The sequence below is a fragment of the Schistocerca cancellata genome, chromosome 7 (assembly GCF_023864275.1).
Source record: "Schistocerca cancellata isolate TAMUIC-IGC-003103 chromosome 7, iqSchCanc2.1, whole genome shotgun sequence".
NCBI classification, from domain to species: Eukaryota; Metazoa; Arthropoda; class Insecta; order Orthoptera; family Acrididae; genus Schistocerca; species Schistocerca cancellata.
Window position 1 is genome coordinate 494,978,289 of NC_064632.1, and position 19,296 is coordinate 494,997,584.

Genomic DNA, 19,296 nt, shown 5'->3' on the forward strand with positions numbered 1-19,296 from the left:
AGGGATAATACTGTTCATTTTGCTGAATCTATTTCTAGATAATGTTACTACTCTATGTTACTACCTAATATTCTGTTTGCCATTCGCTTGCATTTGTTTGACGGTTCAAGGTTTATTTTTGGAGAGGTGGTTATAGTAGTTGCCATTTCTCAAAGTTCATGGAAAGACGTTTGTAGCAATTTCATTTGTAGAATAGGAGAGACAGGTATCTTGCTGTCTTCTGCCCTTCTTCATCTTGCATCTTCTGTTCTTCCCTTCTTTATAGCATTCTTCTTTTATTCTTGGGCTAGGAATATGTGAGTTTGAGTGTAGGAGTGATATAGAATTTGAAGGATCTAACTGCCTTTCCAAATGTTACTTGATGAGTTTGTAATCTTAGTAATTTTTGTACCTTCATTGTCGCCTCGTCGTATTATGATTCTCTCCACGCTCTTCCATTGTGTAGCAGTGTCGGGACATATGAAATGTCCATGCTGCACGTTGTTCTCCTGAAGTCCAACCTGCATTTCCAGTGTGGCGTTGGTCTTCATGTTGTTGTTATTGCCCTAAGTGCTTTCTCAACATGTCTGTACCCTCTCTGTCGCTGTCTTGAAGCATCTGGTGTTAAGGGACCTGGTGATTGGTGTTCGTGGCAAAATCCCTTTTTTCGTGTAGAGAAATTTTTTACAATGTTTTGTTTTATACAAACAACAAGAGATTTTGACTCTATACAATGCCATGTTTATAAAAATGAAGAAAATTATTATTTATTTCTCATATGATAATTTAATTAAAGCATATATCTATCGTTTTTATAGCCTACCACTTCTTCATTCTCTTAATTGTTGTGTACCATTTATTATTTGTGTGAATGTTGTGGTGTACTTGACACTAAAAGAGATTGTTACCGTGTATTGTGTCTCTTTTTCTTTTAATTTATTTATTGTGTTGATTCTTAATTAATTTTTTGATTTATTGGTTAGTATAAGATAGGGTGGACGTTAGTTTGCCTAACCTCTTCCGCATTTTTCAATTCAATCTTTACGTTTTGCAGTCTTCGGTGGCCTAACTTCTACATCTGGTTTCTCTTTGCTGTGTTGTTCTTCTCACTGTGGACCATAATTTCCTTTGTAATTATTCACGCCCTGTTCTCGCCAGTTGCTGTTTCTAACATCGTGCCCTGTTTTAAAGTACCCTTGACCGTTGGCATTTTGATTCCTAAACTCATATACGCCACTGTGTGAGTGTCCATTACCGTTCCTGTTTCGGTACCAATTATTCTGGCTATCGTTTCTATGCTAATTGTCTCTATTGTGCCACTGTCCTTGTCTGTTAAACTGCCTGAAATTATTTGTGTTAGGATTACGATTATTATTATTGGAATATTCGTTCCTAGTCCTCTCCTTTTGCTGTTCCCTTTCCTTTCTTTTTTCTTTCACCTCGTCTTCTTTAAACATAAATTCAAGTTCCCTTAAAACCTCTTTGAATTCTTCGGTATTTTCATTTTTTCCTACTGTCGCCTGATGATACTTTACCGGTAATTTCATTCTACATAGACGTATCAGCTCTCCGTTACTGTATGGTTTGTCTAGGGATTGATTCTTTTTGTCCATTGTATCAAAGAATTTTACCACGCTTTTCTCTCCTGAGTTTTCATATGGTGTCATCTGAAGTAACTCGTAATTAATTTTGTTTGCTCCTCCTTAGACCAATATCTTTCAAGAAATGCTGTTCTGAACTGTAGGTAAGACGTACAGGTAGCCGCGATCTTTTGCATCACCTCTGCTACTGTCCCTGACATGTGTGCACAAATGAAGTCAAGTTTGTGAGCTACGCTCCAGTGGTTTGGTAAGCCTACTTGAAACTGATCGATGAATGTGCGTGCATGCAAGCTACCGCCTTCTTCCTTGAAATGTTGAAATTTTCTAACCGTAAGGAAGTGGTCTGTATCATATCTACTCATAAATCCGGTTTGTGGCTACTTCATGAACTCAAATAATCTGCCACTACTAGTGTCGTCGTGTTTATTTTCTGGTAATCTACTGCCTGTCTGCCTAGTCTCAGTTTCCTGACTCATATCCGCGTCATATCGTATCATTGGAGAACAAAAGTGTTGTTCGTGTGTTTCTACTCTCGTCGTTCGCGGTGTACTATCTGTGCTGCTATTATGTTGTGTCATTGGATTTACTGGTTCATTTGCCTGTCACTCGATTGGTACCGGCTGAATGTATGTGTTCCGTTTTTCTAGATACTGTGTCTGTTCCTGTGGCATGATGTATTACTTTAGTCAGGGTTTTCTGTTTCGATTTCTGCGCCAGTGTTACGTCTAGCCTTGGTTCTACTTGAACTTTCTTAGACGGCGCGTGTTCGTGTACTGAATTAATACTTGACGTGTCAGTTGTTTCGCTACATGTGTAATCGGTCTCGATCTTTTCTTCGATAGTTTTTATCAACTCTGTTCGAAGCTTTGCAAATTTATCTTTGTTTTTAAGTTCTATTTTATTGATCCTCTGGTCATATTTTTTCAGTGCAGCCTTTGCGACCTTCCTTTGAATTGCTTGTTCTTCCGAAATTTGTATTGCTGTTCGAGTGGCTTTTTTCGTAAAACGTTCCACCTTTTTGTCAACGTTTACGATGTCCAATTAGACCTTGTCCACGTCAGTGCGTAATTGCTGCTGACCTTGTGTTCGTACCTGAATTCTTTCTCTAGATTCTTTCGCGTGTTTGTTTATCTGAGTGGTCTGACTATCAATTTTGGCGATCCCTTCTTCCATCTGGATTTTGACCTGTTGGATCTGTGTCTTAATCACTTGTCTCAAGTTCTGATTATCCTGTTTCAATTCCTGATACTGTTTTGTTGTCTGTGTATTCTGTTTCGTCATACTAGCGTTCATTTTTTGTAACATCTCAGTGATCGCGTCCTGTCCTGTAACACTACCTTCTGCTGAACTATGTATTCTCGATCTATTGTTTTCTACTCGGTCAGTTACGTCGTTTACTGGGCTATGCTGTGGCGTTTCTAAGTTTGGTAACTGCAATAACCCGTGTTGTCTGTGTTGAGGACTAGTTGTGTTTGTCATTGAACCAACTCCGCATTGTGTTTGTCTTGTGTTTGCAGGTACAGTTACGTCTGTTACGGAACCTTTTCGTGGCGCTCGTAATTCTGTGTCTGTTGTTGGGGCATATTTAGAATGTGTACGATAGGTTCGACGTATTCCAAATGTTCCCCCAGTATGGCGTCAGCGTATGCAACCTCCCCTGTCTCTTTGTTATCCTCATTTATTTTATTCAATAGAGGTTCGATGGCAATGTCCCAGAATATTGTACCGCAAATGGACCCTTGTTTGCATCCTTTCTGATAATCTTTCCGTGTTCAGACTTCCATTCAACTATACTGTGCTTGCAGTAGTCTACCATACTATTATAGAAACCTGAAGGATTATCTATATCTCATAGTCTTCTGTAGAAAACCGGCCACCAGAGGTTGTCAAATCTCCGGAAATGTCTATCAATAAAGCCGCAAAGAAGTGGGGTGCGGAAGTACTAAGTAACAACGACATATGCTTGACGTTCTCTAAGGCTATAGATACAGCAATAAGGAATAGCTCAGTAGGCAGTATATTTGAAGAGGAATGGACATCTCTAAAAAGGGCAATCGCAGTTCCGGGAAAGAAAAACATAGGTACGAAAAGGCATCTGCGAAGAAACTATAGGTAACAGAAGAAATACTTCAGCTGATCGAAGAAAGAAGTACAAAAAGTTCAGGGATATTAAGGAATACAGAAATGCAAGTCGCTGAGGAATGAAATAAATAGGAAACTGAGGGAAACTAAGACGAAATGGCTGCATGAAGAATGTGAAGAATTCGAAAAAGAAATGATTGTCGGAAGGGCTGACTCAGCATTTAGAAAAGTCAAAACAGCTTTCGGTGATATTAAAAGCAAGGGTGGTAACATTAAGCGTGCAACGGCTATTGCACTGTTAAATGCAGAGGAGAGAGCGGATTGGTGAAAAGAGTACGCTGAAGACGTCAATGACGGAGAAGATTTGTCTGATATGATAGAAGAAGAAACATAAGGCGATTTAGAAGAAATGGAGGATCCAGTACTCCATCAGAATTTCTGAAATAATTGGCTGGAAGTAGCGGCACAACAACTGTTCACTATGGTTTATTTTATTTAGCGTATGGCAAGTACAAATCACGTATAAAAAATCTAAAAGTACATAACACACAAAACAGTTACAATATCACAAACAAACATCTAGGTTAGAAATATAATCGATTGCACTGTTAGTCGCATCCATGAAGTCCCTTGTTGGCCCAGGGTAGGCCCTCAGAGGGCATTCTACCACGATATGGTGAATTGTCTGCCTGTCGGCGCCGCAGTCGCACTGTGGTGACGGCACTATGCTCCATTTGTACAAGGAGTCCGCACAACGTCCGTGGCTCGTCCTGATCCTGTTAAGGGTAGACCAGATTTTGCGGGGCAAGTCAAAGCCCCGAGGTCTGTTAGATGTTCCCAATAAGGTGTTAACCTGAGGCGGTGTCTTTTCCTCCCATTCTTCTCTCCAGCGGTCCTCAAGAATAAAAGCGTTCTTTACCAGATCTTTGGCACTTACGAGAGGGGGGTGTCTGGATTTCAATCTATTTTGCTCAATTCCATTACTCAGGGTGTGGATAGGAAGATCTGGGCTATTCTGGATTTTTCGACACTCCCTGACAAGTGCGTGTTCTCTGCGCAAATATGGCGGCGGGATATGGCTCAATACAGGCAGGCATTGGACAGGAGTTGACCTGATCGTTCCAGAGATAATCCTCATCGTTTGGTTCAAGACTGCATCCACCTTCTTGATGTGAGCACTATTTAACCATATTGGGGAACAGTACTCTGTTGCAGAATAGACAAGTCCTAGTGCAGAGCTACGCAGAACGGAGGCAGTGGACCCCCAACTAGTGCCACAAAGCTTTTGGACAATGTTGTTTCTAGTTCTGACTTTTTCAGCAGTGTTTACAAGGTGTTGTTTATAGCTCAATGTTCTATCGAGTGTCACGCCCAGATACTTTGGTGTTCTATTATATGGAAGAATGCCGCCATCAAAGCGGATCTTGAGCTCTTTGTTTGCTAATATGTTATTCAGGTGGAAACAAGTTTCCTCTGTTTTGGATGGGCTGGGTTGGAGCCTCCAGTCACGGAAGTATTTTCCTAGAGTGGTCAAATCGCTGGATAGTGTGATCTCAGTTTCCTCCATCACTCGATGTTGTGTGGCCAAGGCCCAGTCGTCCGCATATCCGAACATTTTGGATCTCGTCCTAAGCATATCGGCTATATACATGCTGAAAAGCAGTGGAGCCAGTACTGAACCTTGGGGCAGGCCATTATTAAGTTTCATGAATTTACTTCTGTTGTTACCGATGACAACCTGGAATGGTCTATTGCAGAGCATTTCGTTGATAAGGTTAGCCATTTTTAGACATGGCACGATGCGGAGGAGCTTATAAATCAGGCCCTGTCTCCAGACAGTGTCGAACGCCGCCGTCAGGTCAACAAATACCACTGATGTTTTTTGCTGTCTTTGGAAGCTCGCCTCGATGTAGGTTGTTAGAGCGAGGACCTGATCCGTGCAGCTTCTTTTCGGCCGAAAGCCCGCCTGTTCTACCGGTACAGCCTCCAGGATGACTTCGCTCATTCTGTTGTACATAAGTCTCTCCAGTAATTTATAGATCATGCTGAGTAAGGCGATTGGGCGGTAGCTCTGAGGTTGGTCACTCGGTTTGCCCGGTTTTAATATGGCAACAATTTTAGCCTTTTTGAGAGTGTGCGGAATTTTTCCAGTTTGCAACACGTTAGAGAAGAATCGCGCAAGCCATAATCTTGCAAATTTACCACAGTGGAGCAGAAATTCTGGGTGAATCCCATTAAACCCTGGGGCCTTTCCTGGTTTTATATCGTTCAGGGCCATATTTAACTCTTCGACTAAAAAGGGTTGGAAATAAGATGTATTGTTCTCTGCTGTCGATTTTAGCTCTTTAAGCTCCTTTTTAATTTTTATAGTATGGGCTCGTTCCTTTGGGGCCCTGGACGTCTTGCTGATGTGAACCGCAACTGTATTTGGGGACATAGCACTGGTCATTCGCAGATTTTTACCTCCACCTCCAAGTCTCCGAAGCAAAGACCACGCCCTTCTGCTTGATCTTGTAAAATCCATTTGTTCCACGGTCTCCATCCACTTAGCACGCCTGGCTGCGTCTAGGCTATGCAATAGATCGTCTGCAATTTCTTTATCCCCATTGTCCAGTAACTGTCTATAAAGCCGTTCACTTTCCTCGCTCCATCTTGGCACATATTCTTTTCTGAATCCTCTGGGCATACTAACTTTAGCTGAGCTGATGACGGCTCCAACAAATCTTTCGTAGTTCTTATACGTTGGGGGTATCCATCCAAGGCATTTATCAAGTTTCTCCGAGAAAGCAGCCCAATCTGCCCTCCCAAAGTTCCATCTAGGACGAGGATAAGAGGATATCAGGGGAATAGTAAGACCTATTTCTAAGAGCACTGGGCGATGCTGAGAGTGGGGGAAATCCTCAAGTACCCTGCGAGAGACCGGCAGGGGTTTGTTGTTCTTGTCAGTTGTAACAAAACTGAGGTCAGGGCAGGTCTCAGTTAGCCAAGCGGCTGATTTAAATGTACCTCGGTCTTTGGCGTCAAAGATTAGTTGAGTATTATGATCTTCTGTCCATTTCACCAGGTCTTCGCCGTTTTGGTCAGATATTCGATATTTCCACAGTTCATGGTGGCTATTAAAGTCACCCACGTATATTGCTGGGTGAGGCAGGGTTTGAAGGGCTTGTGGGGGCCACGATTGCCCTGGAGGCTTGTATATATTATTTATTGTGACTTCACCCACTTTTATAATGACTTCGTGAATCTCGTTTGTGGTAGATGTTGATACGAGAGCCACTTCTTCGATATTTCTCCTGACGTATGTTGCCGTGCCATAATGTCTGTGGTGTGTGTGGCGCCTATTAGGTCATAGCCAGATATTATGCCCCTTGATCTTAGCTGCTCGTCATCTTCAGTATGGGTCTCCTGAATTGCGACTACGTCAATGTTGTTCTTTGTTAAAACTTTATGCAAGTACATGCATTTGGCTCTACTTATGCCTTCAATATTCAGGTGGCAGACTCGAATCAGCGATCCGACTTCTCTAGTCAAAGGGTTCGTTTTGCTAGAATTCATCGTGATTTGCCGTGACCAGGAGATCAACTAAGGATTATCTGGTCGCCTGTACTTTGCTAGTTCATTTAGCGTTACCCAGGGTGCACGCGTAGTATTCTACTACGGACGCGAACTAGCTTTACACCCCTTCACTATGGTATGTAGAATGTATGAGTCTGGCAACATACCACCTGACTTTCAGAAAAATATCATCCATACAATTCCAAAGACTGCAAGAGTTTCCAGGTGCTATAACTATCGCACAATCAGCATAACAACTCATACATCAAAGTTACTTACATTAATAATATACCGAAGAATGGGAAAGGAATTGAGGCTACGTTAGATGACTATCAGTTCAGGTTTATGAAAGGTAAAGGCATCAGAGAGACAATTCTGGTGTTGCAGTTGATAATGGAAGCAAGACTAAGGTAAGATCAAGATAGTTCATACGATTTGAAGAATCTGGAAAAAGCGTTCAATTGCCTAAAATGGTGCAAGATATTCCAAACTCTGAGAAAAATAGGGGTAAGCTGTAGGCAGAGACAGGTAATATACAATATGTAGAAAAGCCAACAGGAAACAATAAGAGTGGACGACCAAGAACGAAGTCGTCAGGTTAAATTAAAAAGTGTAGTCTTACACCCCGACTTTCGAATCTGTACATCGACCAAGCAGTGATGGAAATAAAAGATAGATTTTGGAGTGGAATTAAAATTCAAGGTGGAAGTATATCAATGATACATTTCGCTGATGACATTGCTATTCTGAGCGAAAGTGAAGAAGAATCTGCAGAATGGAATGAACATCTAATGAGTACTGAATATGGACTGAGAGTAAATCGAAGAAAGACGAAAGTAATGTGAAGTAGCAGAAATGAGAACAGCGAGAAACTTAACGTCAGGTTTGATGGTCACAAGTAGGTGGAGTAAAAGAAATGTGTTGCCTAGGCAGCAAAATAACCAATGACGGATGCAGCAAGAAAGACGTGAAATGCAGACTAGCAATGGGGAAAAGGGCATTCCTGGTCAAGGGAAGTCTGCAAGTATCGAACATAGACCTTGATTTGACGAAGAAATGTCTGAGAATATACGTTTGGAGCATAGCATTGTACGGTAATGCAACACAGACTGTGAAAAAACTGGAACAGAAGAGAATCGAAGCATTTGAGCTGTGGTGCAACAGACGAATGTTGAAAATTAGGTAAGAAATGAGTATATTGTGTGCAGAATCGGAGAGAAAACGAATATGTGTAAAAGACTGACATGGAGAGGGACAGGATAATAGTGTAACGCCTATTTTCGACCTCTTTTATATTTGTATCGATAATTCTATGTCAATTTGTAGTGTTCCTTATATAGAATGTTGTATCTGTTATGGAAAAGCCGGCCGGAGTGGACGAGCGGTTCTAGGCGCTACAGTCTGGAACCGCGCGATGGCTACGGTCGCAGGTTCGAATCCTGCTTCGGCCATGAATGTGTGTGATGTCCTTAGGTTAGATAGGTTTAAGTAGTTCTAAGTTCTAGGGGACTGATGACCTCAGAAGTTAATTCCCATAGTGCTCAGAGTCATTTCTTTGTTATGGAAAATCTTTGACAATGCACACATATTTCAGTTACGTGAACTGTTGAACGATGTTGTTTAAACTGTGCTTGCGAATTGCAATAACTACTGGAATAATTGTTATATAATGTACTGTAAATAACTTGTTCCTTAGTTAGGAAGGCCCGAAGTTACGAAAGTAACCTGGCAGAGTGGAAAAAGTGTGGCAACTCGTCCTTTGTGATGGGTAAGGTGTCTGGGCTGGGCTGAGCAGTTCTGTGTATAATTGCAGCTCCTATTCTTTGAGTTTCGAGGCCAGAGGATTTTAACAGCAATGTTTATTGGCCTAGGATGCTGCATTTCGTGATACCATTATCATGGCATGGTTTTTGAACCTTTAAATAGAATTCCGACGCCAAGAAGATATGTTGTGAGTAGACTGTTTATGTGTTTCTATGTTGGTAGCGCTATGTAGCGCTCTGTCTTAAATCTCTGATTGCGCTGTGGCAGTTTGTAAGAGACTCTCTGTGGCTGGTCGGACTTGCAGTTGGAGGTGAACAGCCAGCAGTGATGGAGGTTGGAAGTGGGTAGTTAGCATTGATGGAGGTTAGAGGTCTGAATTGTTAGCGCAAGCTGAAGATATGGACATGTATCTGTCATGGAAATGTAGTATTGTTGATGATTATATAATTTTGGAACTGAATGTGTTGGACGATTATATTTTTTTGAACTGGATGTCACATTATTAAGGTAAAAATACATTGTTTGCTTTGCAACAAAATCTTTGCTTTACTGACCACATGCCTGTTAATAGTTAGAGCCTACAGTAGTTAGAATCTTTTATTTAGCTGGCTGTATTGGTGCTTTCTGTGTTGCAGTAGCTCGTGTAATGAAGATTTTTGTGCGGTAAGTGACTTACGATACATATGGGTTATGAAACTTCCTGGCAGATTAAAACTGTGTGCCGGACCGAGACTCGAACTCGAGTCCTTTGCCTTTCACGGGCAAGTGCTCTACCACCTGAGCTACCCAAGCACGACTCACGGCCGGTCCTCACAGCTTTACTTCTGCCAGCTGTGAGGACGGGTCGTGAGTCGTGCTTGGGTAGCTCAGTTGGTAGAGCACTTGCCCGCGAAAGGCTAAGGTGCCGAGTTCGAGTCTCGGTCTGGCACACAGTTTTAAACTCCCAGGAAGTTTCATATCAGCGCACACTCCGCTGCAGAGTGAAAATCTCATTCTGGAATCATATGGGTTATGTTACGATTTCTATTCATTCATGGCCATTCTTTTGCGTTACCTTTTTTAAGCAGTCAGATCGCATTACCATTGTATATTGTGAGTAATTAATGTATGGGAAAAGTTTGAGTTCTGTTAATCACAGCAAATTCAGTAGGTCAGTGTTGAGATGATAAAGACTAGCGAAGGTACACTTGCATTCAATTTTACTCAGCAGTTTAAGTAAAACTAAATTTAAATATATTAATGTTTCACCTGGCCAGGATACCTAACTAGAACCTTCTGATTTTTCTTGTAGTTTGAATGATTAATGCATGATTAGAAATTAGTTATTGTTTATTAACACATAATTGTATAGAGAATTTGTAGATGTAGTGTTTTATTGTTGTACAGTATTCTAAGGTGCAAAGCAGTTGTGGCATGCATGTGGATGTGCACTAAATATTTTGCAGAAACTTTGGCAATTAATTTGATATTTCTTATTTTTAGTGCTATTTTAGTGTGTCTTATTTTTTGCTTTTCAAATTGTGTTTTTCTGTGTTATCGTGTAAAGTATCGTGATGATCATGAAAAATGTGGTACTAGGCTGAAAGTAAATTGAGAAATGACAGTGACGACAAGTGTGGCTTGTTAGTACCACCATGTAACGAACTGATAAATGTTCAAGACAGTAATTTGGTAATTTTTCATAGGGACATGGACCAGGCAATGAATGACGGTGTAGAAATGGAAACAATCAGTGAACTTCGCACTATTGTCGATCGATCGATAAGTAACTCCTCACCTCAGGAATGAGTAATAACAGAACGAAACCTTTCAGATACCATAGATTCCGGTTTTGTGTCATCACCCTTTTCTCAATCAAGTCAAGATTCATTCTCTGCTTTTCAAAATATGAATGTTGCCGGTGCAAACGCACAGCTGAAAGACACAACGGAACATGTTTCAAACACTAAAGAATTGTTATTTGTATTAATTAAAAAAATGAAACAATTAATTCAAAACGAGAAACAAATACAGCAACAGCTAATGCAACAAATGGAACAAAGTGAGAAACAAACACTCCATCAGCTTCAAAAATTTAACGCAATTGAACAACCACTTTAACAGACACGTGAAGATTTAACCACTGAGTCACCCTAAATCGAATAGAAATATCAAAACGTTTCTGAAGATGTAAAAACACAAATTTGTGTACATTTTCAGTCTATCATTTACCGAAATGAAGCCATTACAGAATCATGAAGCCGACATGAAAGAACTGCATATCACTGTGCACGAAAATCACGACACCTTGCCGGCTGTAGTTGACTCAGTTGCATCTACCGATGCGCTCGCGCAACTTGTGCAAAATCGGGAAGGCTTAAGAGATACAGTGGATAAGATTTTGTCACAGGTAGATGCTCTAAAGCTTGTTTCAGGAAGGCACATGGAGGAGGTCAGCGCATTGTCGGAATAAGTAGTCGAACTTTCGGATCAGCTAGCTGATTTTTCTGCAGGGGTGAATGATGATCTGAATGATGCAAGACCGGTGGCCTTTACTGATGCAGGGGAGTTATTTAAAAAGTTACAGTACGTTGTCCTATACTTAATTAATAATTAATGATAAGAATACTTACCGTTTCTCGTACAGACTGGTTGTAGATTTGTTAATAAGCATATTTCTTCAAATAATGAAAGTTTAAGGGTCCTCATGTACTAAGCTAGTTGGTTAATGAAGCAATGCAAAGGCTCCTTCAGGGCCGGTGTAGTTAGATCTGCATTCTGTTTAGTTGCTTCAAACCGAGTTTAAGAAAGAACAATTTACTGCGTTATCTATTTTAATGCAAGTTGGTTAATGCATACGCATACAGACCCTGTACTGATCATTAGGAGACCCCCCCCCCCCCCCCGATTTAAATTTCCAGCTTTTCCCTGTTGGGTATTGTTACAAGTTTCATGTGTGACGGTAATTGGTTTTGATAAACTGTTACGCCTAGTTCATTTAAGGTACCTGTTGTTGAGAGGCATATGTTACTGTTTACGACCTCATTGACCATTTCCTGTTAGTAGCATATTTATCTACAAGGTTAGGTTACTGTGTTGTAGTAGTGACTGATGTAAGGAAAGAGTTTACTGTGTATGTCAAGGAAAGTTAGGTTAGCCATAGCACTACTTTCTGCTTTATCATTTTACTTGACACAAGACTGCCTAATTAGGCTGGTTACAACTTACTTTTGTGCAGGGAGAACGTCTGTTCCTGCTCCCACCGTTGTTTGTCGGTTATAATTTGCTGGAGTGTCTCAGAAACGAATCCCAGTGTCATTGTTCGTCTTCCATTAGATTATCTCACTTTCACAACATTCAAAAATTCCTCGCAGAGGTATAACGTTAGCATCGATTGATGTTTAAGGTGGTCGCTAGTACCCTTACAATAGGACATCTGTTAAGACATCAGAGTATGACGTCCTTGGTACTGGAGGGAGCTGTAGAGTGTAAAAACTATAGAGGAGACAAAGATTAGAAAATATCCAGCAAATAACTGAGGATACAAGTTGCAAGTGCTACTCTGAGATGAAGAGGTTGGCGCAGGAGAAGAATTCGTTGCAGGCTTCTTCAAACCGGTTAGAAAATAAATGACTAAAAAAAAAAGTCACCAGAGAGATTTAAAGAAATATGTACAGTAAGGATTTTGTACCTAGTGCATGAAGTCTTATTTGTAAATATTATTAGTTGTTTTTAATTATTGTAGTTGTATGTCTTACAATCTATGTGGATTTAGTACGACAAGTCAAGTTAGGGAGAAGTGATATATAGGTGCTTACGACAAGCCCCTTCCCCCAAAAATATCTCTCTCCTTCATACCTCCTCTGCATTACCACAGATGACATGTCACTGATCTCATTTCTACTAAGACTACAGTACATTCGAAGTGCCTATTTGCTTCCACAGTCCTGAGTGGAATCATAGTTCTAATAAAAGTTCACCAATTAGCAGCCTTCTACAGTTGTTGTCCCCTGCGCAGAAAACAGCATGTAGGTCGTGAATCCGTAATCTTGAGGCTGTAAGAAACCCTTTGCAAGGTACTGTTATCTTAGAAATGATTAAATTTCCAATTAGTTTGTTTATGCCGGTTGCCAATCGCTTTTTATTAGCAGAACATGAGAAAGTGCACAATTACATTCCACTTTAGGGTCATAAATAGTTTCTATTCTTCTACAAATTAATGAACTGCGTATTTCTGGCAATTACTATCACATTGTTCTCAACTACACATCCATACAATCACACATTGCTAATAAAGTATTACCTACCACAGACCGCAGAAGACAACATGTCTGTCCTTTGAACCTGCCAAATGAGCTCTCACATTTAGAAACCATAGATTATGCAGACAACACGTCTGTCCTCTGACACTGCCGAACCAGCTCTGATCTTACAGCCGAACCACTTCGCTCGCCATCCAAGTTAAGCGCGATCCGAAGATCACCGAAGTGCTTCGTTTGCCTTTTCTTTTCGCAGTTGTTTATTATTCTGCTAGTTATTAATAACTGTGAAATGATCTAATGATGGCACGCTATTGAGAGATGCTTTAATTTTGAAATTCAAGTAAATACGCTGTTTAATTTTCCAGAAATTAATAATATAAGTAGAAGATCACCATTTCGGCGCGCGACTGCAGAACACAACAGCCATCGTGAAGAAGGCCACAATTTAGGTTGTCTTTCTCACGATAACTGTACTGAACAAATCATCTGTCATTGGTACCTCACACCATATTACATCATCTTGCCACTGCTGCCTTTTCAATTGCTCTAAGAAGAGCTTCTTGTAGCCGAATATGATGGCAGCAAAGACAGAAATATTACACATCCTCCTCATTCTGAGGTTTCCAAAAGTTGGGATGTTCTCGCAGACAACAAACATTTTTGGAGATAAACAAATTTTGATTTGAGTTCTATAAACATTTCAGCTAGCATCTCTAAAGAACCTTGCGATTTCACTACAAGTGTAATTTTCTTGGTTTTGTTTTTCAAAAGTTGAACCTACTTTATAATTTTTCATTCTCAGTTTACTAATCAACTTATATAGTCATAGACTTAAATATTTTGTTATTAGAAAAAAAAATTAATTGTTACCCTCAATAAATTCGTGTATAATTTTGTATCCTAAATCATTAATCTTTAATTACACTTTCTATAGTAATTACATCATTCTTTAAATAATGAAGATTTTCAGAGTAGTGTCGCTCAGCACCTTTTTGTTGTTGACAGTGTTTTGTTAACTTAGAAACTACCATTTCTACTATAATACTCTACAGCAGTCCACTATTTCCTAGGAAAATTTCACTCAAAACATTTTATATTGCTGTTAGGCTACTCTCGGCACACTGCCGTAAATTAAATTCAACAAAATACAATGCTACAGAATTAGTATCGTTGTATTGCCGTCCTTTCAGTTCGATGAAACATTCTTTACACTTCTTCAGTATTATGAGGACACCGTGCCATTCTTCACTTATTCATATGAATGTGTCACAAAGGCATGCACTTCATAGGATTACAAATCAAATAAACACAACACCTGTACAATTCACAAATAGATGGAGGCGGAAGAATTTTGCACTGACACCATTTACCAGAACATACGCAAGCAACCCACGGCAGCAACCCATACTGATGATTGTTGTCCATGATGTGGTCTTGCGTTGTGAAACTCTAGACTTGCCAAAGTGGTGCTGATTTTGACCACTCCATCCTCAGCATACAGCTCCAGTACATTTCTATGAAACAATAAAAAATGCCTTAAATTAATCCACTAGTAAGTTTAAACAAATTTTAAATAAACATGTTTGCCTGTACTATTACAATATAAATAGATAATGTGTAATGTTTCGTTTTGACTTAGGGTGTTTCTAAACAAAGCCAATGTTTACATCAATGTTTTTGTTTCGGTGACAGCCGGGTCATTGCCTTTCGTACTCTTAAGGACTCTGTACTCGCTCACACCATACGTTACTACCGACCTGCTTCGCTAATGAGCCTATCGCCTACTGTGCTCTTTAAATCTTATCCACGGAGGCTCACAACTGCGATTCACAGATACATGAAGAGAACATTTCAGAATCTTGCTTCAAACATCATGCAGAAACACTCATTTACCAAAACGTTGCTTTACTTCACTGAATGAGATATCATTCCTTCTACTCTTGTGTATTGTTACTATAAACCATGCTAGTGGAACTGTATTCATGTAATGACTGTCTGTTTTCTACTGACTTTCATATACGACCATTGTATGATTTTGTAATATGTAGGGGCTAATAAACTTGTTCTTAGCTAGACCATTATTCCACATTACTTTTATATTTAAAACCAGTTTGTCTTTGACTCTCTGCCCTTCATTTTATCTGGCCTTCTATTTAATCTTTACTTCCTACCCTGTATCTTTTATGAGATTTCCATGTCAGTGTTGTGTCCTATGTTGACAATATACCTACTCCCGCGTATTTCATAAAATAATTGGTGGAAACCACTTCGCCCATAAATACAACTTAACGGCTGACTTTCACGTCGCCTTTTGCCTTTTGTTCCTCACTATTCATAAATGACTGGCCAACTTTTCTGTCACCTGAACTATAATTCTCTGTTTACCTCTTTTCACTCGTAAAAATTGGCCGACTTTTCTGTAGCCTAATAACTTGTGGCGGACTAGAGTGTAAATATTTGTAAATAATATCTCTGAACTCTTTTTACATTCTTATTACTTAGAAACTGTTATAATCTCTGATCTTGTTCACATCTACAATGTTTAGAGTGTTCATTAAACGTATAAATACAACATTTCTTGTCTTTTATGGACCTTCTACCATAAATGATACTGGCGACCCCGACGTGATTAATAAGAAACGGAACGCATTTGTGTTTAGTGAAGTGTAAAAATGATCGGCGACAGCAGCGACGCAAATACAACGCCCTCCTCGGTACGGAACGAAGCTGATATTGCTCATGTTTCAGTGAAGATTCCGCCCGTCTGGAGTAAAAACAGAAATGTATGTTTCCTTCAAGTTGAAGCACAGTTTACCACGTTGGGTATCACTAATGAAACCACGAAATTCAATCACGTTGTTGAATCAATGGAAGCGAATGTTGTAGAATTAATTTCCGCCTTTTTGGCTCGATTATCTAACACTCGGTTCACAGAGCTTAAAACAAGAATAATTCAGGAATTTCGATAGTCAGAAAACAGAAAAGTAACGAAATTATTTACAGAAGTGAAATTAGGTGATAAGAAGCTAACTCAGCTTTTACGTGAGATGCGAACTTTAGCTGGTACGCAACTCAAGGACGATTTTTTGAAAACCATATTTATGCAGCAGCTTCCTGTCACCGCACGTTCTACACTAGCTACAAGGAAAGATGATCGTGACACCATATTCAATATGGCTGACAAAATTGTGTAATTTTCACAACCTTGCAGGCATCATCCACTATTGCAGTCAGTTAAGTAAATGATACCAGTAACGGAAGAATCTCAAAACTAGAAATTCAGATTGCTGGATTAACGCTGACAATCAACGAACTCAAAACATTGTCACGTTCAAGAGGCGGCTCACGTTCATCTCGCTCCTCACCAAGTAGATCACGAGACAGGTCGCGGTCAGCCCATCCTTTCAATCGTAATGGAGCACTATGTTGGTATCACTTTAAATATCGCCACAGGGCAAAGAAATGTCAGAGACCATGATCGTTTCGACCACCTCCCATCCAAGATTCCAGCAAACAGTCAAACTCAAACGCTCCACACTAGCGGCGGAAGGTGATTGGAGCCATCATTCAATCCGTCTATTTCTCATAGACAGATGTAGCGGAAGTCGTTACCTAATTGACACCGGAGCTGACATCTCTGTGATTCCGACTTCGAATAGTGATTTCCGAAAGCAAACAGATCGTAAACTTTATGCTGCAAATGGCACTGGCTTTAATATTTACGGAGAACGTCTATTATTACTCACTTTGGATTTACGGCGCAACTTCACATGGAATTTCGTAATTGCAGATGTGCAGTCGCCGATTATCGGAGCCGACTTCATTCACCATTATAATCTTTTAGTAGATCTCAAGAACAGTCGACTCATTGACCCGGTAACGTCAGCAGCAACATCTAGCACATTGATTAAGGTCTCGGGCATAGAAACAGTTCATGTAATGCCACCATGTAATCTCTACATGCCGCTGAGAACATTTGTGTATGTTGAAAACAGGAAAGGTAGCAAGTGAAGGATGGGGTGTCACGTTAGAACCGCCAGGAAGAATTCATTCGGCGTTATTCCGCATTATTTTCGTAAACAGGTTCTGTTAGGGCAAGAATTTCCATGCATACAAGCTGAGACATCAAGACAGTGACCATTATCTATTTCTGGGACACTACACAATTTCCGAGAGGTCGACTTGGCTCTTATTTTACATAGCCTTGCGACAGAATAACATTGAGAAACTTTTAGAGGGAGAGTCGCCATGCGGATGTTTCTTGGCGAGGTGTCAGTCATGCTGGGGCAGGTACGCACAGCTGGACACAGCTCGTACAGTCAGTTAGAATCGCTAGGGAGAAAGTAGCCTGTGCTATTCTGAAACAGGTTTCTATAGCGCCGTCTGTGACACCAGTATCCATACCGGTAGGTATAGTGTAAGCAACGATAAACACACGTGCTGTCCGGAGGCGTTTCGCATATGGGATCGGTGTGGGCACGCCTTGGAGTTATGTGGCGAGGTGGACAGGTGTGTGTGCTGTACCTCACGTGGTCAGAGAGGGCCTCACGGCGGAGGAGGAGACGCTGCGGAATCGGGCCACTGTGAGCAGCCTCACTACTACACCCCTAACCCACTCGCCTGAGGGAGGGCGACCCATGGACGCCAAAGCGACCTTGTGGCGGCTGCGGGCAGGGTGGGGTCGGGGCGCGGAGCAGCAGCAGTGGTGGCGGCTACGGCGGGGGCGGCGGTGGCGTCAGGTGTCGAGTGGCAGGATGAGTTTTTTACTAGCAATCTTTTGTTTAAACTGTATTCCATCCAGAATGAGATTTTCACTCTGCAGCGGAGTGTGCGCTGATATGAAACTTCCTGGCAGATTAAAACTGTGTGCCCGACCGAGACTCGAACTCAGTACCTTTGCCTTTCGCGGGCAAGTGCTCTACCAACTGAGCTACCGAAGCACGGCTCACGCCCGGTACTCACAGCTTTACTTCTGCCAGTACCTCGTCTCCTACCTTCCAAACTTTACAGAAGCTCTCCTGCGAACCTTGCAGAACTAGCACTCCTGAAAGAAAGGATATTGCGGAGACATGGCATAGCCACAGCCTGGGGATGTTTCCAGAATGAGATTTTCACTCTGCAGCGGAGTGTGCGCTGATATGAAACTTCCTGGCAGATTAAAACTGTGTGCCCGACCGAGACTCGAACTCAGGACCTTTGCCTTTCTCGGGCAAGTGCTCTACCAACTGAGCTACCGAAGCACGACTCACGCCCAGTACTCACAGCTTTACTTCTGCCAGTACCTCGTCTCCTACCTTCCAAACTTTACAGAAGCTCTCCTGCAAACCTTGCAGAACTAGCACTCCTGAAAGAAAGGATATTGCGGAGACATGGCATAGCCACAGCCTGGGGATGTTTCCAGAATGAGATTTTCACTCTGCAGCGGAGTGTGCGCTGATATGAAACTTCCTGGCAGATTAAAACTGTGTGCCCGACCGAGACTCGAACTCGGGACCTTTGCCTTTCTCGGGCAAGTGCTCTACCAACTGAGCTACCGAAGCACGACTCACGCCCAGTACTCACAGCTTTACTTCTGCCAGTACCTCGTCTCCTACCTTCCAAACTTTACAGAAGCTCTCCTGCGAACCTTGCAGAACTAGCACTCCTGAAAGAAAGGATATTGCGGAGACATGGCATAGCCACAGCCTGGGGATGTTTCCAGAATGAGATTTTCACTCTGCAGCGGAGTGTGCGCTGATATGAAACTTCCTGGCAGATTAAAACTGTGTGCCCGACCGAGACTCGAACTCAGGACCTTTGCCTTTCTCGGGCAAGTGCTCTACCAACTGAGCTACCGAAGCACGACTCACGCCCAGTACTCACAGCTTTACTTCTGCCAGTACCTCGTCTCCTACCTTCCAAACTTTACAGAAGCTCTCCTGCGAACCTTGCAGAACTAGCACTCCTGAAAGAAAGGATATTGCGGAGACATGGCATAGCCACAGCCTGGGGATGTTTCCAGAATGAGATTTTCACTCTGCAGCGGAGTGTGCGCTGATATGAAACTTCCTGGCAGATTAAAACTGTGTGCCCGA

The 19,296-nt window shown here is 41.4% G+C and overlaps 1 non-coding gene across 1 annotated transcript; it reads right to left on the reverse strand.

Annotated features, from left to right (window-relative positions):
- Positions 1 to 18,688: 18,688 nt before the first annotated feature.
- Trnas-aga (transfer RNA serine (anticodon AGA)) lies at positions 18,689 to 18,763 on the reverse strand. Its single transcript has one exon. It is a non-coding gene; the product is annotated as a tRNA-Ser (tRNA).
- Between the last annotated feature and the right edge of the window lie 533 nt (positions 18,764 to 19,296).